This window comes from Cryptotermes secundus, unplaced genomic scaffold (genome assembly GCF_002891405.2).
Source record: "Cryptotermes secundus unplaced genomic scaffold, Csec_1.0 scaffold258, whole genome shotgun sequence".
Taxonomy (NCBI): Eukaryota; Metazoa; Arthropoda; class Insecta; order Blattodea; family Kalotermitidae; genus Cryptotermes; species Cryptotermes secundus.
Genome location: NW_019730106.1, coordinates 414,721 through 442,373, shown reverse-complemented (window position 1 = coordinate 442,373; position 27,653 = coordinate 414,721). Strand labels below are relative to the sequence as shown.

Genomic DNA, 27,653 nt, shown 5'->3' with positions numbered 1-27,653 from the left:
GTCTAGACATATAGCACGGGTGAATAACACTATGAATGGAAATTACTGGATGTGCCCACGTGGTGATCATACACATATATGAATGTAAGCCCGAATACAAGGCGGGTACCTATTTTACCAATGAGAAAATCAGGAAAAAGAGTAAAAAAAATCAATATTCCATTTAGTTCTGAAGGTTGTAACTTAACAGAAATAAAAACTATGCCATTAAGAAATAATACACTTAAAACGTAATATCTGAAATATAATTCTAGGTATTTTCGCACATGATTATAATTAGCAAATTATAACTCCTTATGTTCATGTTCTGGGAGCCGGGATAGCGTAGTCAGTATAGCGACTGGCTACGGACTGGACGGCCGAGGTGTCTGAGTTCGAGTCCCGGTAGGGCAAACAATTTTCTCTTCTCCACGTTGTCCAGACAGGCTCTGGGTCTCACCAAGCCTCCTATTTACTGTGCATCGGGGGCTCTTTCTCCGGGAGTAAAGCGGCCAGGGCGTGAAGCTAACCGCTCACCTCCAGTTAGTGCCGAGATCAAGAAAATGTGGATCTGCACATCCACTCCCTAATACGCCTTCATGGCATAGTGCTTAATTAGTTAAATACAGGGAGAGCTTTATCATTACCTTTTTATATTCATGTCCTTTATATTTATTCTCAAGAACCTGCAAATAAAGTGACCCCTACCTTTACTTAAGAAGCAGCATTAAAAGAAAACCTCGACTTACATTTTAGCTGGCACAGTATTTTCTTAACATATTAACTGTAATAAACTGGCTGGAGATCGAGCCAAAGGGTACTTCAGATGTTTGTGCTTATACTTCAGTTATGAGTTCATATATTTCCGGAAACACATACAACTCTGTATACGAAAGGTGTACCAATAAAAACTGTGCTTTTATATTACAAAATATACTGTGTAGTGAGGAATGAAGGTTACATAGCAGTTACATCAGATTTCTAGCGACTATTGTAAGATATATTTAAAGTTATGTTATCGCATTTCTGTTTGTGAAGTAACATTTCATCTTCAGTGAGCCTGCATATCAGGGGAACATCCATACCTTTCAGCCGAGTTAAGGAATCTACTGTATCCCACAAGCCTCTTTTCTGCAACATGACATGGAAGGAAAACCCTGAGTAAAGTGGCGAGGAAGAGTCTATATTATATATTTTTTACAAATGCCCTTTCACCCTCATATCCTGCTCCATATATGGTGTCTCTTATCCACTTTCACCACTGCTCTCACCATCCCCACCACAGCAGCAGTAACCACCCCTTGGAATGCAAGCGAAGATCCACAGGTGGTAGCACACAGACAGAATTTTTCAGCGCGCCTTCCTGAATGGAAGCGTAACGTTTTTTCTCTCATACAGTTCTTTTTTTTCTGTATCTCTCCCTCAGTAGCGGTCGATGGGAAGTGTATGGGGGGCTGAATAAGGGTAGGAGAGGAAGAGAAGATCCGAAAGAAGAAAGAGGTATTATGGATAAAAGAGGAAGGAATGTGAAGGGAGAGTTATTTTTGTATGAAATTGGCTAAATCTTGTCTATATGTAACTGCTGGAATGACAGCTGCATTCTTACCGGAATCAGTGAATATAAAAACAAAGAGAAAAGAAAAACATAATAAATAAATATTTTATGTGATAAAAATAAGAAGAGGAACAGGATGAAAACAAGCTTTGGGAATTTTATTAGAATTAGATAAAAAATTAGAGCTACAAAAATCTTTCAATTATATTCAAGGACAAACGAATTAATGGTACTGTATAACATGGGAATTTTTCCTTCCTTATATAACGTATTAATTGCATTGAAGTTGAAATTAATTATCCAGTAATGTCACAGAGTTAACTACTACAAACATACTGCTTTCATCGTCCTATAAATTAATAAATAACAGATAGCACAGCATACGGAAGATTATGTATAACCCGAAATCGATTAATAATTGAGTCTAAGAACAGACTTCCACCTGTTGCTGATATAAAATTATGGACAATGAGAAGAATATTTTTTTTGCAGCAGTTATAAAATCCTTTTCGTGTGTTAATGTCCTTATTTACCTCGTATTTATTTACTAATTCTGGTATCAGATTATGGATTTATGGTATATGTCCCTATGAAGTTTGATGCTTTTCAGACTGTACGGCGTCACACCCCAAGAAAATACTCATCGTCGTGAAACCTCAAATATATACAGACCAATTACTAAGATTATTTAAAGTATTTAGGATTTCAGGTTCTCACAGCGGTGGTTATGAACAGCACTACCTTCTGGAATATAACGTTGTATGGTCCGTTGAAAGCGAGTAGACGTTTCGGAGGGGCATGTAGCCTCCACCTTTAGGTTGGAACAATAATCCAAGCAGGAACTCAGCGTGAAGCAGGTGGCAAGCAGATAAAGATGAAGGCGATATGTTCCTCTGAAACGTCGGCTGACATTCAACGGACTACAAGGCGTTATATTCCAGAAGAGAGAATTCTTTATTTAAAGTAGAATATGTTGATAGTAAGTGGAACCACGTGGAGAGAAAATTTAAGGAAATGGCAGTGTTATGGGTAAAAGTAAGTGTGCAAAAACAGTTCGTGCAGGGAACCACAAATGTGAAGCTGATGCTATCATTGGAGCCATTAGACCACCATAGCAAGTACTAGCAGCATACTTCAATAAAGTATGTAAACCGAATACTAAAGGGCGGAGAATAATTCAAACTTGTCCTTGCACAGTCAATAGATAGCGACCATGTTCTACGATATATGCATAATTCGAGTTGCTAACCGAACCTCGGCACATTTGCGAATTGACTTTTGTCATTGTATTGTCACGTGTACCAGTGACTAAAGACGGGGTTCGGATTGGTAACTGGATTTATCGACCACTTACAGGCTGTAACTACAATTAATTACAACACTTCCAAGATTACTCTAATTATAACACATAAATAAAATATTCTATATCTGTTTAAACTCACTGGCTATTCATCTGCAAAGTTTATCCTATCCGTTTCCTGGTAACGGATTTTAACACAGGAACTATAACTGTCACACTCCAGATATTACAAATTCTTCAAATCACACGTTAAGTCCTCACCCGCCGACTTCCAATTCTTCTTCTACTAAGAATTTCCCATCGCTCTCTCCTGCCGAGAACTGACTGATTCGCAGCGCCGATTGTCTTCAAGATAACCCCTCTGCTCGGATCCCACGGAAAACACCGTCTTCTTTCGTGTTTATAGCTTCGTTACCTGACAGTAGACGTCCTATTGTTCCATGTGTTTGCTTGGCGCGGACCATATAGAAAACACAGTTAAGCCTATATTGTTGTCACATTCTTAAGGGGGATATTTACTAGCCGTCGCATAGAAACGGCAGTTCTTCTGTTGTTGCCTGCATTCGTTGCCGTGAAAACGTTTACGGACATCCCTCTATTGTCATAGAAACGCCCCGTATGTCACAGTATTACGTCATTTTTCAAAGAATGCCTCTGATTATGAACTGATAAACATGAGTTTACATACTGGCTACAATTTTGGATGAAACTCAGTGCTAAATAGTGGGGATGTAAATCTCCTAACTACTACCTTACTTTCAGACGCATTGACAAAGTTTCTTGTATATAAATAGCCTATATAACAAACGTGTGGCTTAACTTTCCACATAATACATAAAACAACAAATGAATATTTTAAACTTATTTTCATGACTAATGTTACGTTTTCAGTGACTGTTATAACGCTGAAGATATCCAAGAGAAATTTAATTATTCATAAAAGTCTGTGAATTATGACATGAAAAGAGATATTAAATTCCAGTAAATTAACTTTAAAGAGCCGAAAGAAAATATTTTCCTAACGAAAATTAATTAACTTAAAAATGAATTTCGTTTGGATGCCTAATGTAAGCGATCGTTTGTACAGCTCTTTATTTCGGTCAAGCAGCTTGCACTTCGCTCTTCATTTTATCTCGCTAATGAACTGGCGTCTGACATTATGATATGTTGGTTCCAAGGGGCAGGAAGCAGCACTGTCGGGAAGGCTTTACGGTTAAGACCTTGAAAGCTTGTGACCCTGACATTTGGGTTAGGTCAGTTCACATAATTAGTGTATTAACAAACCTCGCACACCTATAAACGACAGCCCTATCTATGCATTATTTAAGGGGGTGGGTTGAAAGTTAGATATTTATGTGAGTCCATGGGGGGTTTGGAAGGAGCTCTACATACATTACTTACTTGTTCGGCACACTTTACATGAAATATTTCCAACATAAATTAAATTTAGCAGAATCCTACGTATGTTTATGCTGCAAAGAGGCTGAAATCCACTATACGTGCCACTCCTTGTAGTAGACCACTTACAGTTCGACCCATTGCTTACCCTCTTGCGATATGTACCACCCTGACCATTAGAACACACATCGTATCTAAATTTATGGTGCCAAGGGGCACATAGAATACTTCGGTAGTCAATGAAAATTATGAACAAATGAAACAATAAAGTATATCCTAAAGATTATCAATTAAAGCAAATTAAATACATTTTCAAATATCTTTAAAAATGTTCAAATAAACAAACGTCATCGTGGCAGATAGCTCATAAAATTAAAATTGAAATTAATTAAGCACATCCTCAATATTTAATTCAAATATTCCCACCAATTATAACTAGAAATATGTAGAGAGATTTCATTGAACAATTTTCTTATTTATTTGTTATTTTGGGCAAATCGTATAAACATTGTCTGAAAGAAATAGTTTATATTGCTTAAAAGTCACATCAACTTATTTTTATTACAAAAATTATTTCGTCCACTCCACTGGTTTATCGCATTGTATCACTCGTGTATGAACTACTTGTTCATGGCGTTAACTTGTCATTATGTACAAATACTTTCATAGCATTATCTCCTTATTACATTCACACAGACCTAATATAGCGTTAATTCATAATTACAGAAAAATACTATCTTCCATAATGTTCAGTATGTTTACAGTAGAAAACGTTGAGGAACAAGGACTCCCGTATATGTTACTTTTGAAATGCGTTACTTAATCTCACTGGTCTGGATGTTCAATTACTGCTGACGCAGATCGACTGTCACAAGGCTAGTCACAACACAGATATCACACTGCAGTCTGGCAATATTGTCCCCTGTGTTTCACTAACTGTTAAGTATAACTACCTAACTAACTAACTAACTAAGTAACTAACTAACTAACTCCAAGGAACTGAGCCTTTCTCGAGAAGCCGCCATGTGTACAGCTACTCAAGATTTCCCAACATTTTATGAAATCTGTATGCCATTACCGTGTTCACAAGAGCCCTCCACTGGTCCCTATCCTGAGCCAGATCGATCCAGTTCATACCACCCCATACCATCTAAGATCCATTTTAATATTATCTTTATACCTAAATTTAGGTTTCCCTAGTCCTCTCTTTCCTTCTGGCTCTCCCACCAATATCCTATTTCCCTTCCATTTGTGCTACATTCCCTGCTAAACTTAACCTCGTTGACGTGATCATTCTAATTATACTTGGAGGAGACTATAAGTTATGAAGCTCCTCATTATACAGTTTTCTCCAACGTCCTGTTGCCTATCCCTTTTCTCTCCAAATATTCTCCTCAGCACCCTGTTCCCAAAACATTTTCAGTCTGTGTTCCTCCCTTAATATGAGAGACCAGTTCTCACACCCATACAGAATCACAGATAAAATTACAGTTCTGTATATTCAAATTTGTTATGATTTGAGAAATCAGACGAGAAGACAAAAGGTTCTCGACTGAGTGGTAGCAAGCAATTCCCAAATTAATTCCCACCTAAATTTCCTCCTGAATCAAATTTTGAATTGTTACTGTCATTCCCAAATATTTGAACTGTACCACATTTTTAAACGATCTGTTAGCTATCTTTATATGATGATCCTGCCTTGCATTCTGGTGACGAGATAACTTCTTTTTCTCTGTGTTTACTTCCAGACCAACCTCCTTACTAGAGTAATTTACACGACATCTGCTTTACAGCAAATACTTCATGCAAAGAGCGCATGAAGTCGTAAGAAAGCCCACAATTCGTTTCGATAGAACATTATTTTCTTAATATAATTTGCATAAATATAGATGCATTACATTTTCGTCACGTTTAACAGAGGAGACGGTGTTCTGAGAAGCACAGAAACATAAAGCGAAGACAATAATTAGGCCTGTTTATTTAATTCAGATGTTTAAGAAAATTCTCCAGTGAAGCTATAAATTCTGTAAAGTTCTCGTGTTACTTAAAACTTTTCTTAATGATCCATTTTTATTTCTGCAGTTTATTTTAAAGTAAAATCAGAAAAACTGGATCGTTAGAATAAAAATATGATAGACATTAATTAATGAAAGTATGAAGAGTGCTATGTAGGAGTTGCGGTTCTCACAGCAGTGGATACGGAAATACCCATGTTCTGGGTTATAAGGCAGTGTAGCCCGGTGAAAGACAACGGATGCTTCAGAGTAACATCTGTAGGGTCCAAGAGTAAGACAAACAAGAAACCAGCATGAATCAGGCAGCAAACACAGCGAGGAAGGAATTTACAATTAATTTCTTTTAATCAAAGAAGTAATACTAGCATAAAGTCAAGCTTGGACTCCGGTAGAAACAAGATATAATACATGCAAATGCTGAAACCCATATGTTAAGTGCGTACAAGTTTTAAAAATTAAATTAAAATTTGAAAGAAAATTGTGTGTTTCATATGTTAATGCATAAGACTGAAAGAGAAGCTCTTAGAAGACTTCTCAAGTTTCAGATGGTCTTCTGATCAATTGAGAGATTCGGAAACTGGGTATAGTCTCGCAAACTGTTTAAATGCCGTATTTGTTAGAATACTCGATGCACATTCTACACGTCGAGGAATGTGCAACCTTCTAATTTATTTCCCAAAATCCCACATACAAAAACTGGATGCGTCATAAATTCCAGGGCGTCTAATATTCGAAGTAATACGGTATATAAAATATTTTAATGAAAACACATATAACTACATATTAAAAAGGGGGCTCTTCACCAGAACATGAAGAAATGGATCGTGAACGAATCGGCTATGTGCGCGATAAGTTACGAGCAGAAGCTGAAATGCGCTTTCCCTGCGCCTTTAACCAAAAAGGAGGGGGTTGCTACCGCTACAGCCGCCACTGCACGGGCAGCCTCGGTGCATTTTCTGAGAGAAACCTCCATAGAGTAGCCGACTTGGCGATGTCCAGGATGATCCTAAATTACTTTCGCGGTTTTAGTGGCCTATAATTTTCAAACAGTACAGAACAAATAAAATTGCCCATGGAATATGAAATTGTAACTCAAAAAAGTTTCTTGCTTATAGAATCAATACTGCAGATTGTCAAACAACTTCAACATGAGTGCCTTCCTAGACATGTAAAATGTCCAAGCGATATTCAATTTCCCCTTCAAGTGTGCTCGATCTAACCTTTCCTTTTCGGTGCAGAACATTAGCATTATCTGAAAGTGTTTTTTTCCATACTGAGTTCTGTAACGATGTTGCGTTTTCATAACGGATTTTGTTTCGAATAACTATTGTGCGCACATTGCCTTCTCTTGAACAGCCGCCATTTTGAGTTATGACGTTATATTTTCCCCCAGACATCAATGAGGCAAGTACAGCGCTGTGAAATGAAACACTTTGAGCAAAGTTTCCATGTTATTAAGTAGTTTTATTATTTGTTTTTCGACTTGGAAAATTATAATCCACGGAAAACCCGACAATAATTTAGAATCTATTTGTATTTCCTGGCAGTTCCTCAGCCAGAGAATTAAGCTAGTCTCTGCCCTCATTACGAGGTGACACTAAGCATCATTGGAGCCCTAACGCCGCGCCTCCTTCCCACCATCACGGCACGATTATTAGACAAAACGATAACGCCTTTCTCAAAATTAGGAAATTGTATAATTTGTAAGCAGGCAATAAGATTAAGTTGTCCCTGTGTTTAATCAATTAAGCACTCTACATGATGACATATGGAGGAATGGAGGTAGAGCCTCACCTTTCCCGATCTCGTCGCCAGATGAAAGTGTATGATCGGCTTAGGGACCAGCCGTCTTTACCTCTAGGGAAAATTCTCAGGTACCCATGGAATAAGAGGCTGGCTGAAAAGAGTGAATGCCGAAACATAGCTTCCGGTTCGCTTCTGAAGGGCACATGCTTCGAACCGAGATCGAGATCCGTCAGTGTTGTAGGATGTTCATGATTTACCCAAATTCCTGAATATCATCTTAAAATAGTTCACGACCTCTTCCTCTCACAGCGTCTCGGAATTTAATATAACATATGTAGTTGTTACTATACGACCAGATTAACAAACTAGAAGTCAAAAAGGTAGACCTCAGAGACGTATTGTGCGAATGCTGCAGTTTCTTTGCACTTGCCTGTAGCGACAAGTGGATTGAGGACCAGTCCGGCCCTGCGGTCGGCCGGTCGCACAAGAATTGCTCCCCAGCAAATTATATCGGCCTTGCTTTGTAAAGAGATTTAGCCAGACAAAGTCACTGGATTAATGTGTATTAAGAGGGGCTGTTGCTTCCACGTTCCTATACGGAACGACAAGAGTACGTAACGGTGAATTCACTTTCGCTCTTCGTAATACACTGGCAGTAAATTACCGTAACACGAAACCCTCGTTAGCAACGTATTTCAGCTTTGGCTCTATGCTAACGCATCTTCAGTTTTCTGAATATTGGCCCAGACATCAAGAATATGATCACGGAAAGCTTTAAGTTGCAAGGCAGCTACAGACATACACACAAAGGTCACTGTAAGCTTGTACATTATTCGTAATAAAACGTATTGGTCACAAAATAATTTATTTCCAAATGTTTATACAAATTAAGGCAACAGTTCTATTAACGTAATAAAATGACTGTTGGGAAACTACAAATTCCATGAAGAAAGTCGTCTTCTGGGTTTAGGCGCCGTGTATTCTTCGTTTTGGCCGACGTTTCGGAGGAACGTATCGCCTCCATCNATCCCGGGTCTGATCAAGTGGAATTTGTGGTGGACAAAGTGGCGCGGGAGCGGGTTTTCTCCGAGTCCTTCGGTTTCACCTGCCAATCTTCATTCCACGAATTGCTCCACAGTCACCCTGACCTATCATCTGGGGCTGGTACAATAGGCCAGAAGTGGCCGCAGTACAAGGGACTTAGTCCCGCCCCACTAGCAATAACAAAAAGACATTCCTTGGGGCTCATCTGACAGTGTGAAAGGCCTCGACCTTCACGGAAAACAAGGCAACTCATAAAACTCGGACATATAACAAAGGAAAGGAGTATAAATCTAAGGTTCAATAATCAAAATGGTGCAAGAATGTATGTTGTTTAGACGGCGCAGCTGCAGAAATCACCAACAAATATGTTTCTAATATCACACTGGTGCTTCATAACTTTTACTTTTCGCCAAATATAATTAGAATGTTCAAGTCAAAAAGGATGAGATGCGCAGGGCATGTAGCTCGAATGGGGAGGAGTCGAATGCAAGTAGGATATTGGTGGGAAAGTCAGAAGGAAAGAAACTACTAGGAAGACCAAGAAGTAGGTGGGTGGATGACATTAAAATTGATTACAGGGAGACAGGATGGGATGGTGTGGACTGGATCGATCTGGCTCAGGATAGGGTCCAGTAGAGGGCTCTTGTGAAGGCGGTAATGAACATTCGGGTTCCATAAAAAGTCGGGGAGTTCTTGAGAGGCTGCACAGTTGGTAGCTTTCCAAGAAGGCCTCAGCTTCATGAAGTTTTTAAATTTGTTTAATGCTAGTGGGGTGGGACTAAATCCCTTGTACTGCGTCCACTTCTGGCCTATTGTACCAGCCCCAGATGACAGGTGAGGGTGATTGTGGAGCNCCCGAGATCGAACCCGGCCCGCCGCGGTGGAAAGCCAGCGACTAACCGCTTGAGCTATGGCGCGGCCTTTCATGCAGTTTGCTAATACCGTACTGGTTCCATTAAAAGGCGATATGTACTTAATAATAATTAAGCTGTAAACTCATAGTCGCCTCAGAACAGTCATTTATTAAAATGTTATGGTATTATTTTTCCCTTTCACATCGTTTCTAAAAATTGCGATCGACTTTTGTTCCACATCGCCCTGTATGGGGCTAATATGGTGTTTATATCTCAAATGTACTTGTACATCACTGCAAGAGCCCGCAGCTGTACGTAAAGAAGCAAGCCTCGCCCTTCAGAAATCATCGCAGTCTCTGGTCAGTTAGAACATTGTCTAAAACTCAGTGGTATGTCTTCATGGCATCGTGTTTAATTAATTAAGAGCATGGACATCTTCACCTTTTACCTGTACCTTTACCTTTACTTATCACAATATTTATTGCCATTTATGCCCATTTCGAAACTCAGAAACGAACTGGGACCTATCTCAGGAATACCAAATAATACAGGATAATAAACGTTTCGAAGTAACTGCAGCATACTCTAGAACCACATGCATATCTCCATCTCGTGAAGCAACGCCCTTATCAAACAGATGCTTCTAACAGTCACTGTTTTGGTCAGAAATTCCCCTTCTTTTGTAAAAGTTTCATTGTTGTGTCCACAAAAGTTGGCCGCTACTCTGTATCTTTGGCCAGATGAATAGGCTCCAAATACTTATAGCTTACTTCTTTCAGCTTCATTTTAATATTTTCCTTCAAAATGAGACTCCTTATTCGAAACGCAATGTTGAGCCAATAATTGGTTTAACCAAGATGAAGCAGTGAAAAGTGAAATTCATATTCCAGAAATTTAATAACCTTATATTTTAATACACTAAAGCTGCAAGAACGAATACTTTCTTTCTTATTATTTAAGAAAATATCATTTCAATTAACGTCGGTCACGGTAGCCGAGCGGTCTAAGGCATGCACTGTCTTCGTTCGTTCGGAAGCCGGGATCGTGGGTTCAAATCCCACTCAGGTCATGGATGTTTGTGTGCGTTTTTCTGTGTTTGTCTACAGGTAGAGGCCTTGCGACGAGCTGATCACCTGCCCAAGGAGTCCTACCGAATGTGTAAGATCTAGAAAAACAGAAGTGAACGGAGTTCATGGAGGTAGGCCTAGTCCCACTGGGGCTGTAGTGCCAAGGAAAAAAAAGGCCTTGCATCGAGCTAATCACGCCCATAGGAGTCCTACCAAATGCCTAAGATCTAGTAAACCGAAGTGAAATGAAAAGTTTCATGGAGATAAGCCAAGGCCCAAATTTTGGCTGTAGCGCCAAAGGAAAAATATATTAACAGTGACAAAATGCCTTTGCGCATGGAATTAGTCTCCGTGGCGTAGCACGAAAAACGTATTTATTTGCAAATGTTCCTTGAAGAGACAGAGACACCAGCATGAATTATGAGCCTGTTGGTGTCGAAACATTGAGACAACTGTAGCAAAATTGCAGGTACGGCACCTAACGAAAGAGATTCTTGTCTATTGAGAACATTCGGGATGAATTTTGTGATAACAACAGTTCCTGCTGATGCAGCAGCTTCTGGGGCATATACGTGAGATAAATATTCGGAAAGAGGTCTTGCAGAATTCTGCTACAGTGAGGTATACTGGCTGGCTTCACGATCAATCACTATAAGCTAATAAAGTCTCACACCACCTAAACAACCTATATCAACTGTTTCGTGTGAGAAAGATATGATATTTACTCTGATATCCATGAAATGACTACTTATCATGGGATCACGAAATACAACGTCGTCAGGACGGAAATCCGCCCATAATCCTGGTAATGAGTGAGACCAGTCCATTTTACATTACCAGCAACTATTTACTAGCCTACTGCCTTTAGTCCGAAAAGTCGAAGGAGGCTTGTAAGACCACCTTGCTCTCTCTGCGTCCCCACCACTCCGTTGCTAAGCGTCTACGTAAATATGTTCCCACGACAACGAATACACATGTAACAAGAGAACTGTTGAAAGCGATGTTTTCTGTGCGGTCCGTTTCGTATCAACTACTCGATATATAGTGAAAAGAAAGCAGTGTCTAATGTTAGGGTTCGCGTATTTAATGCCGGACTCCTGGCTAGAAGTCAGTTTGCATCCGGAAGGTCCTGCGACCGGGCAAATTGATCAAAGTTTTCCGTGGTTTTACTCGATCCTAGAGCAAATGCTGAGTTGGTACCCAAATTCCACTTTGCACTGCATGCTTCACATTCAGCCCTCCCATTGGTAACGTAAAAATTTTGCCCTAATATAGACCTCCAAACGTTAACTTAAATTTCACTATAATGCAACCTTTCTAGCGTCATAAAAATAATAAAGAAAACTGATTGTATGCGTTACCCATACCAGAAGAACAACCGGACACTGCCTGGGAACCTTCAAAACCTGAGATATGGTTTCTTACCGCCACCCTAATATAGTGTTAGTGTTAGTGTGTGTCACTACCACCCAACCTTCCTCCTCTCTCTTTCTCTCTCTCTCAAAAATTGGAAAGCAGGCGACTAATTCTTCCCAGAACTTCTTGTATATGTACAATTAATTTTATTAATAACCTCATACTTATTCCTCAGTCTCCCAACTGTTTTCTTTACACGAGGTTTTCCAACAACATTTTGAAGTTCTTTCATAATTCTCCCATTCTTTCTCTTGTTCCACGTATACAAACATTCTCATTGTTATCGCCAATAAAACAGTTCACAAGTTTCACAGATTACGTAATTCCTTAAGTAACTTTTCCATGAAAATTCTCTGAAAGAAAGAGAAAAATGTCAGTTGCTCCTCCTGAGATCGCAGTGCTTTCCTTATACGTTGCAGAAACAAACTTGGGCAAGTACACGCAAGGACATCGCCTTGCATATATTACGAGAGTCTAAAAGTAAAGTTGTCCCTGTGTCGCCATGAAGTCGTATCGAGAAGTAACCTCAGCATTATATGGAAGCGGGTGGTCAACTTGACGCTTCGGAATCTCTAACCCCGGGAAAAGACCTTCCTAGTACCCATTGCAGTGGCGGCTGAGTGGGTCATAGGGCCGAGTTGGAAGCTATGGAGAAGAGCTTAATTAACAATCTCTATTATATTTCGCGAGTTTGAAACTTTCTTTTACAATATTGGTCGCAAAAAAAGACACCCAACAGGTGAGACTACAAGTCTATAGGGACATCGACTGGGCTACTTATTATAGGAAAGGATAATCAGGGTTCGATTCTCATCAGGGTCACAGAACTTCCCTTTCCCAAGTGCGTGTAGACAGACTATGACGTCAACCCAACCCCATCAATGCATAATGGGGACTCTTTCTTCAGGGCAAGAGGGCTGGAATGTGAATTCGACGAGTTACCTCCGCCTAGGGTAGCGGTATAAGAATGAGAGCAGCCATAATACCATTCCAAAATACGTCAAGAAGTAGTGCTTAGCAGCACAGGAACAATGTATGTTTACTTTGTACACCCTGCCTGGTATTACGGACTTCCGAGCTTTCCAGTGTCCATTCAAATTAACATCTAGCAAATTTCACTTAAGTGACAAGTTTGCAAAGCGATTTCATTCCTAAAAACCAATTGAATTATCGAATAAGAATGAAGACCCTAATATGAAACAATAAATAAAGTAAACATTCGAATGAAGAAAAGGATTTCGTTTCGTCGTGAATGTCCATACATGAATACAATATGGGAAATGCAAACACGGACGAAAGGGCGAAATGAAATGTGCTCAAATTTACGATTCTGCATATGTTATAAAACAAGAATTGGAGTGGGTATGGAGAGAGGAAGAGAATATGAAACACCAAGAGAGAATAAAACTGGCTGACGAGGGAAGCAGGACATGCTGTAGTGTCTGACGGACGGAGTTTGACTGGAAGGATGGAAACTCCTCCACACTGTTGCTGCTCCTAGCAGGCACCCCCGAGAGAGGCACCGCAGATTCCCAGAAAACCGCACGACTTGTGCTGCGCCTTGGCCTGCAGGCCTCCAACAGAGGAGCAGCTTTCTCCCTCCGCCTGTTTAAATAACCGGACTATCTCAGTGGATCCCGCAGCCCATGCACAACATCCTCGCGACCGAAATAAACTGGATCCTACTTCGAGAGTCTGCCTTGCAGTGCGTTGAAATTTAACAGAAGTTTCGGATTAATATACTTGGCTCAATCTTTGATCCTTAAGGTGGAGATATGTTCCTCCGAAACGTCGGTTAACTTCCAACGGACCACATGACGTTATATCACAGAAGTTAGATCTCATCATAACCATTGTTGCGAGAACTTCAAATCCTAATTCTGATCTTTCTATACTGTGAGATTGTAACTGTGCTGCGTGGAATTATATTAACACATTATTATATTATATTAACAGGCTGGTTGCAGGTAGTGCTAGTTCTGTATGCACATGGATTTGAAAATAATAGTGTCTGTTGTCATCTGCACAACTTTCATGAAAATTCTTATTTACAAGAGCATGTAGAAAACTGTGCTTTTAGAGTAACAGCTTGTGGGATGTATACTGTCACGCCTNTGACTGGAAGGATGGAAACTCCTCCACACTGTTGCTGCTCCTAGCAGGCACCCCCGAGAGAGGCACCGCAGATTCCCAGAAAACCGCACGACTTGTGCTGCGCCTTGGCCTGCAGGCCTCCAACAGAGGAGCAGCTTTCTCCCTCCGCCTGTTTAAATAACCGGACTATCTCAGTGGATCCCGCAGCCCATGCACAACATCCTCGCGACCGAAATAAACTGGATCCTACTTCGAGAGTCTGCCTTGCAGTGCGTTGAAATGTAACAGAAGTTTCGGATTAATATACTTGGCTCAATCTTTGATCCTTAAGGTGGACATATGTTCCTACGAAACGTCGGTTAACTTCCAACGGACCACGTGACGTTATATCACAGAAGTTAGATCTCATCATAACCATCGTTGCGAGAACTTCAAATCCTAATTCTGATCTTTCTATGCTGTGAGATTGTAACTGTGCTGCGTGGAATCATATTAACACAGTGCGCTCATAGAGCAATGAACACGCTGGTTGCAGGTAGTGCTAATTCTGTCTGCATATGGATCTGAAAATAACAGTGTCTGCTGTCATCTGCACAACTTTCATAAAAATTCTTATTTATAAGAACATCTAGAAAACTTTGCTTTCAGAGTAACAGCTTGTGGGATGTATACTGTCACGCCAACAATTAAAATTGTTGGTACGTTTAAAATTGCCACCTCAGCTGTTTGTCTTCTAGATAAGGCAGCAGTACTATCTATCTGTCTGTCTATGACTGTACAGTCCTTTGTTAGACTTTGGCCACTTTTTAAGTTTCTTAATCCAATACACAGTGGGTAGGACTCGTTGGACTGCGGATCAGCCCGTCTTAAGGCCACTACCTACACACAGAATAAACGCATACAAATATGCCTTGAGTGGGATTCGAACCCACGGTCGCAGCGTTCGTTCGAGCGAAGACAGTTCACGCCTTAGACCGCGCGGCCACTGTGATCGGCGGCAGAATTACAAGGCACATAGAAACGATAATAACTACAGACGTTAATAAGTGCACAAATACAGAAATTTTACAGTAATTTTCTTCAAGCGACTAAGTTAAACAATGGTAGAGGTAGGTGGTTATCAATGTTGGTTACCACCTACTAGACTACAAGGAACCATGAAGCAGAAGACAACCGGGTTAATCTTTAGAGCCGTTAAAACCTCAGATCTCATTCAATCTAGTTTTATTATGATACCAATCGTTTCAAGTAAGAAAATTCCATTACTTTAAATATTACTGTACTCATAATTAAAAATTATATTATTCGGTCTCGTGAAGAAGCAGATGTACAGAGAGGCCATTTTGAATTCAGTTTACATGGCCTCTGCCAGAATCTAATATTCAGACACTTCACTGTGTCCGGCTGTGAGCGAGATAACGATACGCAGCTACGGTCTTTAAAAAGGTTTCTTCTTTAAATACAAGTATACATCGACGCACTCAAGTGGTGATTCTTACCTGACACGTAGTCCACATGTGACAGTGCAGTTCATTTAACGTTCCCTCCAATATACAGTATTTGAGACAAACAGGCAAATAATTCTGTCTCTTCCATCAATTTATATGAACAGACTTCACAGACATTTGTACTATTAAGAGATGTGAAATAATTATGGCGGGGAATAGAAAAGCTGAACTATAGAATGCGACGCCCCGTGGTTATATATATTTGCCAACATTTCGCAGGAACTTGTTGCCTCCATCCTATATCGTGAAGATAGAGGCAGTAGGTTTCTGCGAAACCTCTGTACCTATCGACTAGACTATATAAATTATATTCTAGAACACCTACAATTTTTCATATTGCAAGGCTTATGCGAAATAATATAAGCCACACACTGCTTTGGAATGAACCGGGATAGCTCAGTCGGTATAGCTACTGCTACGGGCTGGAAGACCGAGGGGTTGGAGTTCGTGCCCCGGTAGGATCAAGAATTTTCTCTTCTCCACGTCGTCAAGACCTGCCCTTGGACCCACCCAGTCTCCTATACAGTGTGTGCCGGAGATAATTTCATTTGGGGGTAAAGCTGACCAGTCACTTCCAGCTAGTGCAGAGGTCAAGAGAATGTGGCTTTATACATCCACTCCCCCATACGCATTCATTGTGAAGTGTTTAATTAGTTAAGCACAGGGATATTTTTTTTTACCTTTACTCATATACGGAATGATGCAGGATCTCAATACCAGCTAATTTATAATTTCACCATATTTAAGGTTAGCAGTCTTGTTTCGTATTTGGGACTTCCTGAATTCGAGTCTTTACTCAGAGGCCTGCTGTTCTTATCGAGGTTTCTAACTATTCTCAGTCGGCTCCGTAAATTTCTGGAATAGTGCACTGTAACGGACAGCAACCCACTTCTCCTGCATTCTGTGCAGCCCATCTCTAGCTACAAGTTACGTAACTGCTCTGTGCATAAGGCGCAAGGGCGAACTGAAGTAACGCTTCGTTTTAAAAATTAATTTCATCTCAAAGATAAGTAATAAATGCTGATAATCAGATACAGATTTAATATTTTCAAACTTAACCTCGCTTGTAAACAATTGTAAACAGCTTTGAAAATGGCGGCATGTCGAAACTAAAGTTCACGAATTATCGATCTCACATGTCAGCATTCCACTTCATCAAATATTCAAATTTCAATCACTGACCAACAATACAAAAGAGCCGGGATTGCGCAGTCGGTATAGCGACTGGCTACGGGCTAAACGTCCGAGGGGTCGGAGTTCAAGTCTCAATAAATTCAAGCTCTTCACGCCGTCCAGACCCATCCAACTTCTTACCCAATCAGTATCGAGTCTTCTTTTGCCGTAGGTAAAGCAGCAGGCGCGTAAAGCTGACCACTCACCTCCAGTGTCGCGATCAGGAATACGTGGATTTATATATCCACTCCCTCAAACGCCCTCATAGTTGTCACTGTAACAGATGCGGGGGCGCATCCATTCTTGAGACAATCGGCTCGGACATGGCTGTGAGGTTGTCAGGTTTACGCACGGCTGCCCTTTACCCCCATGAAGATTCCTGGTACTCATTTCTGTTAGAGGCAGCGCCCTCATGGTATTGTGTTTAATTGTTAGGCCCCCCATACACACACAGTTTGGCCTTCCGATCGACATTACAGGCAAAACTGTGACAGTTTACCCCCTCCCTTTCCTCCCCATACACTCGCAGATAAAGCGGCAGGCTTTATACCATAATCACGGTCTTCCAGCCTATATTGCTGAATCTCACACGTCACGTGCTACGGTCCTGCAGGCAGAACTGACGGGCTGACGGGTTTCCTACAGGCCAACAGTCCAAACGATTGGCCGGCCGGCCGGCCTCACCACACACGTCAGTTTTGCCTTTCAGTCTTCAACTGTGCAGGCCGAACTGGAGACCAAACTGTATGTGTATGGGGGCCCTTGGGCACAGAGTGAACTTTAGCAATATTATGAAAGCAAAGCAATGGGGTAATAGGGCGACTATTATAGAGAACGAATTTCCAAGCTCATCTGAATTACTCTAAAACAGGGCACTCCTCATTCTCCCATCTTCTTTACCTAAGTGAATTCATTCTCTTATCAACTTCAGACTCTTTTTAGGAACATTGCGAAACAAACTTGAAACAAATATGGGGCTGGGATGTGACACAAAACTGCACTGGTCGTGACGTGGTGATCAGGCTGGTCTGGTGTCAGACCACAACTTGTTCATATGAATTGCCCTGCGACTGTACTAGATCTCTCCTCCTCCTTAACATCCTTGTTCTAATAGCGGAGCCGCGAGCACGTCTGCTCGGATGAGCTGAGATATCGCCCAAATATATATATATATGTATTCGATCCCCCACCCCCTTCCCGAAACATGAGCATATGCAGTACATGACGTTCTTCCACTGACTTGAAGAGAATTTCTGCGACAATAACTAGTAGTAATTAGGCTAGCAATGAATGTTCCTAAAGTGTCATATTGAAAATATACTTGGTCATGTTCCATATTCGCTTCTGGTTCGACTAACGAGTTGAATCCATCGGTATAGTTTGTCCCCTTTTTTATGGAACCGTAAGGCCAATTACTGTGTTAACAATAATCCTTTATTCGATTTTATATCCAGCTACAGGAGTTGAGTCTATACCCACGGACTCTACCTGTTTCACTTATATTTTAATATTATCCTCCGGTCAAAGTTTCCTTATTTGTAACACAATACTTGTGTCAAGAGGAAACGCAGAAGATGATGTCTCCCTTCTACAAGGAGATATGTTGACCTGTAGCTTCTTTTCCTATTGTAAATTAGGTAAAATTGTCCCTGTCCTTAATTGATTAAGCACTACGACATGAAATGGACGTATAGCTTCACCGTTCTTGACCTCGGCACTAGATGGATGTGAATGGACAGCTATAGCTTCACGTCCCGGCCACTTTATCGCCGGGGAAAGAGCTCCCGATAACCATTGAATAGAAGGCTGAATGTGCCCCAGAACCAGTCTGGACATTGTGGAGAGAAAAATTTGTCCCTGTCGGGATTCGAACCACTGCCGTCTAGTCCGAGTTATGAAAGGATATTTCGGCTTGATATACAGAATAGCCTAAAAGGCAGTAACTGGTCAGTAAAATATAAAATAAAATACGTTACAAATTAATTTATTGCTTACTGAATTAAAAAAATCGAAACGAGGTCCTCAATTTTCCGTGCACAACTCACAACGCCGTGACACCGTTCTACAAATTGAAGGGCTGGTTTAAATCTGAACATTGCTGTTAATACGACAGAATGTTTTAGGTTAACTGACGTTTAGACCACTCTATATTATTAGTTACAGAAGAAGAAAATAAACACTCAAACGTGTGAGAAATGTAACATTCAGTTTATAGCAGAGCGGGTGAAGAAACTGTAAAACTATAGAGATGAGACGGGTTTCCCAGGTTAGCACGGAGTTACACAGCTGCCAGCTAAGAGTAAGTTTCAGAGATGCTGAAATTCTGTTTTTAAGGTCAACATCGAAATTAAGTTGGCTAATCGGTAAAGGCAAAGAATTCTTTTAATTCCCATAAATTTCCGGGCGCGTTAACAAGTGTATATATCTCTGTTCTCAACATATACGCTTAGGGGGCACGCGGTAGCATAAAAGCACTATGCTACAAGCCTGGAAGTCGCGGTTTCGATTCCCGAAAAGGTCACTAGATTTTTCAATTGACCTAATCCTTCCAGCCTTTGTGATAGCCCTGGGGTTGACTCAGTCTCTAATAGAAATGAGTGAGGTATTTCTTTGGGGGTAAAGGGCGTCTGGCGAATATGACTAACGACTTTAACGCCATCTATGAGTCAATTGTCTAGAGAAAATGTGTGAGCCTCGACGGTTTGAAATCCTATGGGTCTCCGCGGTCTGTTACAAGGATATATTTACCTTTTCTTATCTTTAACATATATACTTAAATACTTATTCTATAACGACAACATTAAGATCAATAGTAGGAACGACAACTGACCATGATAAGATGTCAAATATTGTTCGAAACGCAATGATGTAGATNCTCTGTTACAAGGATATATTTACCTTTTCTTATCTTTAACATATATGCTTAAATACTTATTCTATAACGACAACTGACCATGATAAGACGTCAAATATTGTTCGAAACGCAATGATGTAGAAATTACTTGAAGTTTTACAATTGCATGTGAGACTTCGAGTGTCATGGATTATGGTAGGTCGTGTACTGACAGATGCATGCTACGGGCGAATGGAAAACAGTGCTCGTGGCCTCACCTCAACATATTCCTTCACAAATTTACGAAAAATACGAAAGACTCCCAGTGATTATTAATCTTCGGAATAACTTGACGGTGATTGATGGCTGGTTTATCTTACGTTGCTTTTCTAACCGTTAGTTTTGCGGAGTCAAATTATATTAAAATTATTGAAAAAAAAAAGGAAAGTATGTGGACCCAAACAAACTCAATTCGGTCCACATCCCAAAATCCTTAAGATTCATCTCAGTATTATCTTCCCATCTATGCTTACGTCATCTCAATATTATCCTCCAAATTAGGCCTAGGTCCTCACGAAGTGTATTCCCTTCACATTTACTTACATAAAATTCGTGTTCATTTTTCATTGCTCCCATGCATGCTTCATGCACAATTCTCTTATTCACCTCCGTTCTCTTACCCTATTATGTGTTACAGAGAACTTATGAAGCTTTTCGTTGTGTTAGTATTTTAGCCTTTATCACTTCCTCCTCTTTTTTTTTTCCTTGGCAGTACAGCCCCAGTGGGCCTAGGCCTACCTCCATGAACTTCTCCGTTCACTTCGGTTTTTCTAGATCTTACACATTCGGTAGGACTCCTTGGGCGGGTGATCAGCTCGTACACACACACACACACACAAAAACGCACACAAACTAAACATTCATGGCCTGAGTGGGATTCGAACCCACGATCCCGGTTTCCAAGCGAGCGAAGACAGTACATGCCTTAGACCGCTCACTTCCTCCTCTTAGGTCCAAATATATTCCTCAGCGTCTTGTTCTAAAAACCCTGAAACCATATTTGTCTCTCACAAAGAGGCCAAGTTTCAAGACGAAACAAAATAGGCAAATATTTGTTTCGAACTGGACACACTGCAAAGACTCAAGAAACTTCAAAGCCTCCAAAAGAAATTACATTAAGGCGCAAATGAGTGCTACAGCGTAATAGTCGACACCACTGAATGTTCGAAATGATCTTGGATCGGATCATTCGACCTTAATAACTGTTGCTTTCTGTTTGCGCCTGTAGTCAGTTCCATGCTTTCCGTTTGGCCAAGTTGGGTGAAGTTTCCTTGTGCCACAAGCAAATAGCAGTCACATGGAAGTACTGGGAGTCAATGTGTACATACTATCGATCAAATTCTGTCATGTTGATATAACAAATAAAATACAATCCGCGTTGGGCGTATAAATTTCATGAAGGAAAAATAACATATTTGTCGAACAAGTAAACATACGTAGTTTCTGACTTTACAATACAATGATATAACCGTGGGTTAAGGAGAGGGAGCAATTTCAAGAAAATTGAACTTTTTTATTCGGAAAGATGGAAATTGAACCGAGGACATAACAAATGAGAAATGACGAAGTAATACAGTTACAAATATGCTTTGAAAGTCAAGACATAAAATATTATGTGCCACTGAGGATAAAATATGTACCATTGTTCTCAAACTTAAATCACATATTAACGAGCCTAAAATAAAAATGTAGAGGGCTTATTCTCCGTCTCTCTCTTCTCTCATATTTACACGTGTGTAATCATCCTTACGTGTCATAAGTAAGTTTTCCATAATACAGTATGGATTTTCGTGTACTAGTAAATGTATTGCTGAAAACTGGTCACCGTCATAGAATATAAATTAGGTCGAAAACGGTTCCAAGTCTAGTTCTGTCTCCGTAATCAGGTATGTTGAAAAGGGTGTATACTCTATGAAGCCTTGCTTGTCTAGATTACTGGTTACTGCCCTAACGGATTGTCCGATTATGTCAGTTTTTTTTATGATTCGTGTAATCGTTGGGCTCGTAATTAATAGCAAAAAAAAATAAAGAAGAAATATTTAAGGAAAATTAATTTTTTACTGATTAGAAATAATTTTATTTTTGAGGACTTAAACAAATATTAACTAATTATGTGATTAAAATTTTCGCAAGACTGTACTGAAATATCGCCATGTAGTATAGTGTTTTGTTTTTATTGCTAGTGGGATGGGACTAAGTCCCTTGCACTGCGGCCACTTCTGGCCTATTGTACCAGCTCCAGAAGATAGGTGAGGGTGATTGTGGAGCAATGTGTGGAATGAAGATTAGCAGGGGAAACCGAAGTACTCGGAGAAAACCTGCCCCAGCGCCACTTTGTGCACCACAAATCACACTTGCCCAGACACGGGATTGAACGCGGGCCGCCGCGGTAAGAATCCAGCGACTAACTGCTTGACCTACTGTAGTATTGTAAGTGTTCAACAAATTCTGGGTTATTGTGGAGCCCTATGGAGCACCGCTCACAGAGCTTCTCAATGGGCCGTTTCTGAACAAATTAAACAACTAAACAAATTAAACACATTTAAAGCAAGTGTCACGTAACTTCGAACAAGGCCAAGAGTAACCTTGAATGCGCAGAAGAAAAATTTCAGACAAGAGGGTGGGTTCGAGGGTGTGAGAAGTGACTGACCGCCTGTCACTTCTCACACCTTCGAACCCACCCCCTTGTCTGAAATTTTTCATCTGCGCATTCAAGGTTACTCTTGGCCTTGTTCGAAGTTACGTGACACTTGCTATAACACCAAAGATATTGATTTGAATATCATCCTCACACTAAAATGTATTTATCTAAAATGTCAAACAGAAAAAAAAATCTTACTCTAGAAATCTGACCCTAAAATATGCGTTAAGAAATCGTTCGTACTGTGAGTATTCTGCTATCAATGTGTGCATATTTACCGGCCATGAAATGTAGCATTTCTATTGTGACTTTCTGAAGCACACCGTTTTATCCTATATTTTTAAACATGACTATTTTATAAGATCTAAAATTTTGTGACGATGGTATATTAGTAGGTTTTACCTGAAGACGGAGATAGAATCCAGTCTCCGAAACGTTCTGTTTTGAAAAATAAAGAGGAAGATGTTTCGATAGGGATAAAATGATGGATAATAATCCAAAAACATAATATTTGTACTAACAGCTCCTTTATACACGTATTACATGTCGCTCATACATGATCTGTTAAAGGAGGGAAACTTGCATATTATACTTCATATATAAATTAACAAAAAGATTAATGGCTCTACTGCAGCCTATCATAGAAATTTATAGACATAAAGCTAGAAAACTCATTTATGCAAAACGCCATGAAGGCAGTGGAAGACAACTCCCAATGCTGTAGCCACTGCCACGAAGGAGGAAGAAAATTCGTTCATGACTTCCTTCCAACCCAACGAAAAGTGGAAATGTCTCAAGGCTTTCAGGACTCGAGGGAAAAGGCGATAATTTGGATGATCCTTACAGAGCAATAAATTAAAGAAGTCAGTTCCTTTATTAACAGTGCCTAGTCAAGTTAATGGCATTAATACAAAGGCAACATGAAATGCAAGCAAAACCTTCACCAATTTAGGCAAGCGAGCGACTCTCTCATAAGGCAGACAGCATATATATTTATGTTACAAATTTCGTGATATTTTGGCAAGGTTTCATTTTAGTAATTTTATAATGCATGGTCTTTCGTTTTGATGAAACGACTGGTGAGCACATTTCACAATCATAGAAAATAATACGAAGTTACAAACCAGTATGACGACTTCATGATAATTTTATTTTAAATTTCGGAACAATTTTTATTCAATGACACGTGATTCTTCTACTTAAGTAATTTAGAACTTAATAAATCTTATGTGTTATTCATGACGTCGAACCTATGTTTGGAATTAGGTTGTCTGAGTATTGGTTGAGGTGAGCACTTTATGCATTATTTGTTTATTTCTAAAGCAGTATAATATCAAATTTGACAAATTTTCTTCGTCAAAAATATCCGTTACCAATGTAACAACTATATTCCCGTAGTACACTGAAGCCTTGTCTATGTTCATAGAAGTTTGACAACTGTAAGTATAGATCTAAAGCAGGTCTACATATTCTAGAACACCATCATACAAGTGTTCGAGACTCGTCAGAGGATTTCTCGTGCACTGACGTAATTTGTACCTCGTATAAATATCGCATAATTTATTGTAGATATTCAGGGCATATCATAACTAAGTTCGATGCCTGACATAAAAAGGTGTTTTAAATGAAAACCACATGCGTGAATGTTTACAAACAGCAAAGAGACTGTAAGATCTGAGGTTTTCACTGTGGTGACTATGAAGAATGCCGTCACTCGGGGGAACGTCGGTTCACAAAAGATCTACATGGCGCCACATCCCAGGAGACGGAATTGTTTAACGAAGAGGCTATGCATATATATATTCAGTTTAGTCCCAGTTACATTCGACACACCCCCAACTTAGCGCGAATGGCTGGATTCCTCGAGGGAAGAAATATTATGGTCGGTGCTGAAGCCATTCGTATATGCCCGTCTTTATATCATCATCATCATCATCATCATCTGGCGAAAAATAATGTTCTTTTAGTGCCGAAACAGACGACAATCATACGGAATTAAGTCAGGTGAATGAACGAATATTCTGCGATAAATTTAATCTCTTTTTATTCTTCCTGCATTCAAAAAATCGGATTGTAGTTTGCATATCTTCTTTGGTTCTAAACTTCAAGGTTCTCGCCATTTTGAAAATTAGCAGTTTCCAAACAACGCCAGCAGGTGGTTCCATGTTCACGTTCGGTATTGCCAACAAATTTGATGAGTAATCTGACGCAAGATTATGCATTTAACGTCTGTTTTGAAGTTTTTTTTTTAATTTTCCACAGCAAATTTGTTAATAAGCTGACCTACTTCCCACTGAAAATTACATGCTATACTCTAAATGTGTAATCCATTTCTCTGCGGGCAATTTTCAGAATAATAATTGTCTACGAAACATATTCCAAATGTCAAGTTTTCATTAATAGAGACACAACTGCTTTTTGTACTCTACACAGTTACACGGTTGTTTTGCCTAATTTCTTGTATCGCCCTTTACATCTCTCTCCCTTTGTTTATTCTTGCTTATTATATTTTAAGCCTATTTCCGAGTTATTCTTTTGTAAATCGACATGAGTACTTCCCACCCCTGCACAAAATGCTCTCTTTCTTTTTCCATCATCCTTACCGGTTAAAAAGTTTAACAACTTTTGTATCCTATAACTCTTGTATAATATTATAATGACGAAATTCTTATATAAGTTAGCTTAGTAATATACACAAGACATCAAATGAAAGAGACGGAGCAAAAAAGAAAACAAAAGCAAGCTTTTCGGGGCTCTATCATCCTCTAACTTGTCTACCATTCTTCCTTTTTTCTTTACGCAGCTCGTTTTAAATAATGATGGACAAAATTCTTTAGCAGATTGTTTGGAAACTCACAAGTGATGATGGAGAAAACTTTCTTTCCTTCCCGATATTATAAAAGGAAGAAAGAGAAAAATATGTCCGACAGCACAGAAGAAACAAAAGAAGCAGCTATCGGCTGTTAACTACGAGATGTACAGACTTACTCTATTGATCCAACTTTAGTCAACTGGCAAAATGCCTGTTGTGTACTATCAAACATTAACAACGAGGGAAGTACAATAAATAAAATGGGGAAAAAAAAAGATGAGGAAGGGGAAAATTCTCATCAACAACTACCTACGTACAAAGGCAGTCTTTTCTCATATTATTGAAAAATGCCATAAATATCAAAGATGAATTTACCTCTTTCTTACATGTGTATACAAAAGGAATTGAAACTTGCTCTTACCTTCAGCTCTGGGGGTCGTCACTGAAGTCCCGATTGAGGGATTTGCTGAATACTGATGAAGATTTCCTTTCTGCTTGAGGTACTGTGAAAAGGAGACATATTTGATTAGTACAGTAAAAAACTACAGCTGATTCATTTCAAGAAGAACAAGAAATTCTGGGAAGATCTAACCTATCACTTTCATTTCAGTAAAATCTGAGTATCTGGTACGACAATTTAAAATAAAAACCTTCAGTATATATGCTTCATAAAATCAATAAAACAATACAATTTGAAAAGCTGCAGTGTTCGTATTACTGATGGAAAGTATGGACTCAGGTGGCATGATATAGAAACCAAGATTCATGACGAGCAATTCAGATATTCAACTAATATTAAGGTTCTTACCTTAATAACATGAGCGGCTGAAACGTTAGTATTACTGATCGGAATTATTTGTGAAGTAAGTGGTTGGGAAAGGACGCGTCATAGCTCAAGCGGTTAGTAGCTGGCTTCCCATCGCGGCGGCCTGGGTTCGATCCCGGGTCTGGTCAAGTGGGATTTGTGGTGGAAAAGTGGCACTGGGGCAGATTTTCTCCGAGTACTTCGGTTTCCCCTGACAATCTTCATTCACAAATTGCTCCACAATCACCCTCACCTATCACCTGAGGCGGGTACAATAGGCCAGAAGTGGCCGCAGTACAAGGGACTTAGTCCCACCCCACTAGCAATAAATGAAAGTGGTTGGTATGGCTTCGGGTCGCATGATATACATATTAGGTCTCACAGAGATTATTTCAGGCATTCAGTTTGTATTTGGGGGTGATGAACATACTACCATACAAACATAGGCACACTTACTTACTTACTTACATACTTAATCATGGAGCTGAGCCCTTCTTGAGGAACCGCCAATTCTGCAGTTACTCAAGAATTTCCCAGTATTTTATGGAACCCGAAAGTTCATCACCGTGTTCACAAGGGCCCTCCACTGGTCCCTATCCTTAGCCAGATCCATCCAATCCATACCATCCCGTCCTATCTTTCTACGATCCATTCTAATATTGTCCACCCAACTACGCCTTGGTCTTCCCTGTGGTCTCTTTCCTTCTGGCATTCCCACAATATTCTATATGCATTCCTCGTCTCCCCCATTCGTGCATTCGTGCCCACATCATCCTCATTGATTTGATCATTCTAATTATTCTTGGAGAAGAGTACAAATTATAAAGCTCCTCATTATGCAGTTTTCTCCAACCTCCTGTCACTTCATCTCTCTTTGGTCCAAATATTCTCCTCAACACCCTGTTCTCAAACACCCTCAGTCTAGGTTCCTCCCTTAATGTCAGAGACCAAATTTCGCACCCATACAGAACCGCAGGCAAAATTATAGTTTTGTATATTCTAATATTTATGTTTTTGGACAACAGACGAGAAGACAAAAGGTTCTGGACTGAATAGTAGCAAGCATTACCCGAGTTCAATCGCCTCTTAATTTCCTCCTGAATCAGGTTTCGATCTGTTATCATTGTTCCCAAATATCTGAACTGTGCCACATTTTCAAAACATCTGTTTCCTATCTTTATGTCATGATTTTGCCCTGCATTTTGGTGACGAGACAGTAACATATACTTAGTTTTCTCTGTGTTTACTTCTAGACCAATCACTTTACTTGCGTCAATTAAAGTTTGTGTGTTTTTCTTTATGGTATCTACATTATCACCCAGTAGATTCACATCATCGGCGTAGACCAACAGC

At 39.8% G+C, this 27,653-nt stretch overlaps 1 protein-coding gene across 1 annotated transcript in view; it reads right to left on the bottom strand.

The window, feature by feature from the left end:
- LOC111866038 (mucin-19) overlaps nucleotides 1-27,653 on the bottom strand; it is a 519,428-nt gene that overhangs the window by 428,374 nt on the left and 63,401 nt on the right. The window contains exon 2 of the mRNA XM_023854546.2: nucleotides 25,917-25,998. The gene's annotated coding sequence lies outside the window, so the exon portion shown is untranslated. The remainder of the gene's footprint in view (nucleotides 1-25,916; nucleotides 25,999-27,653) is intronic.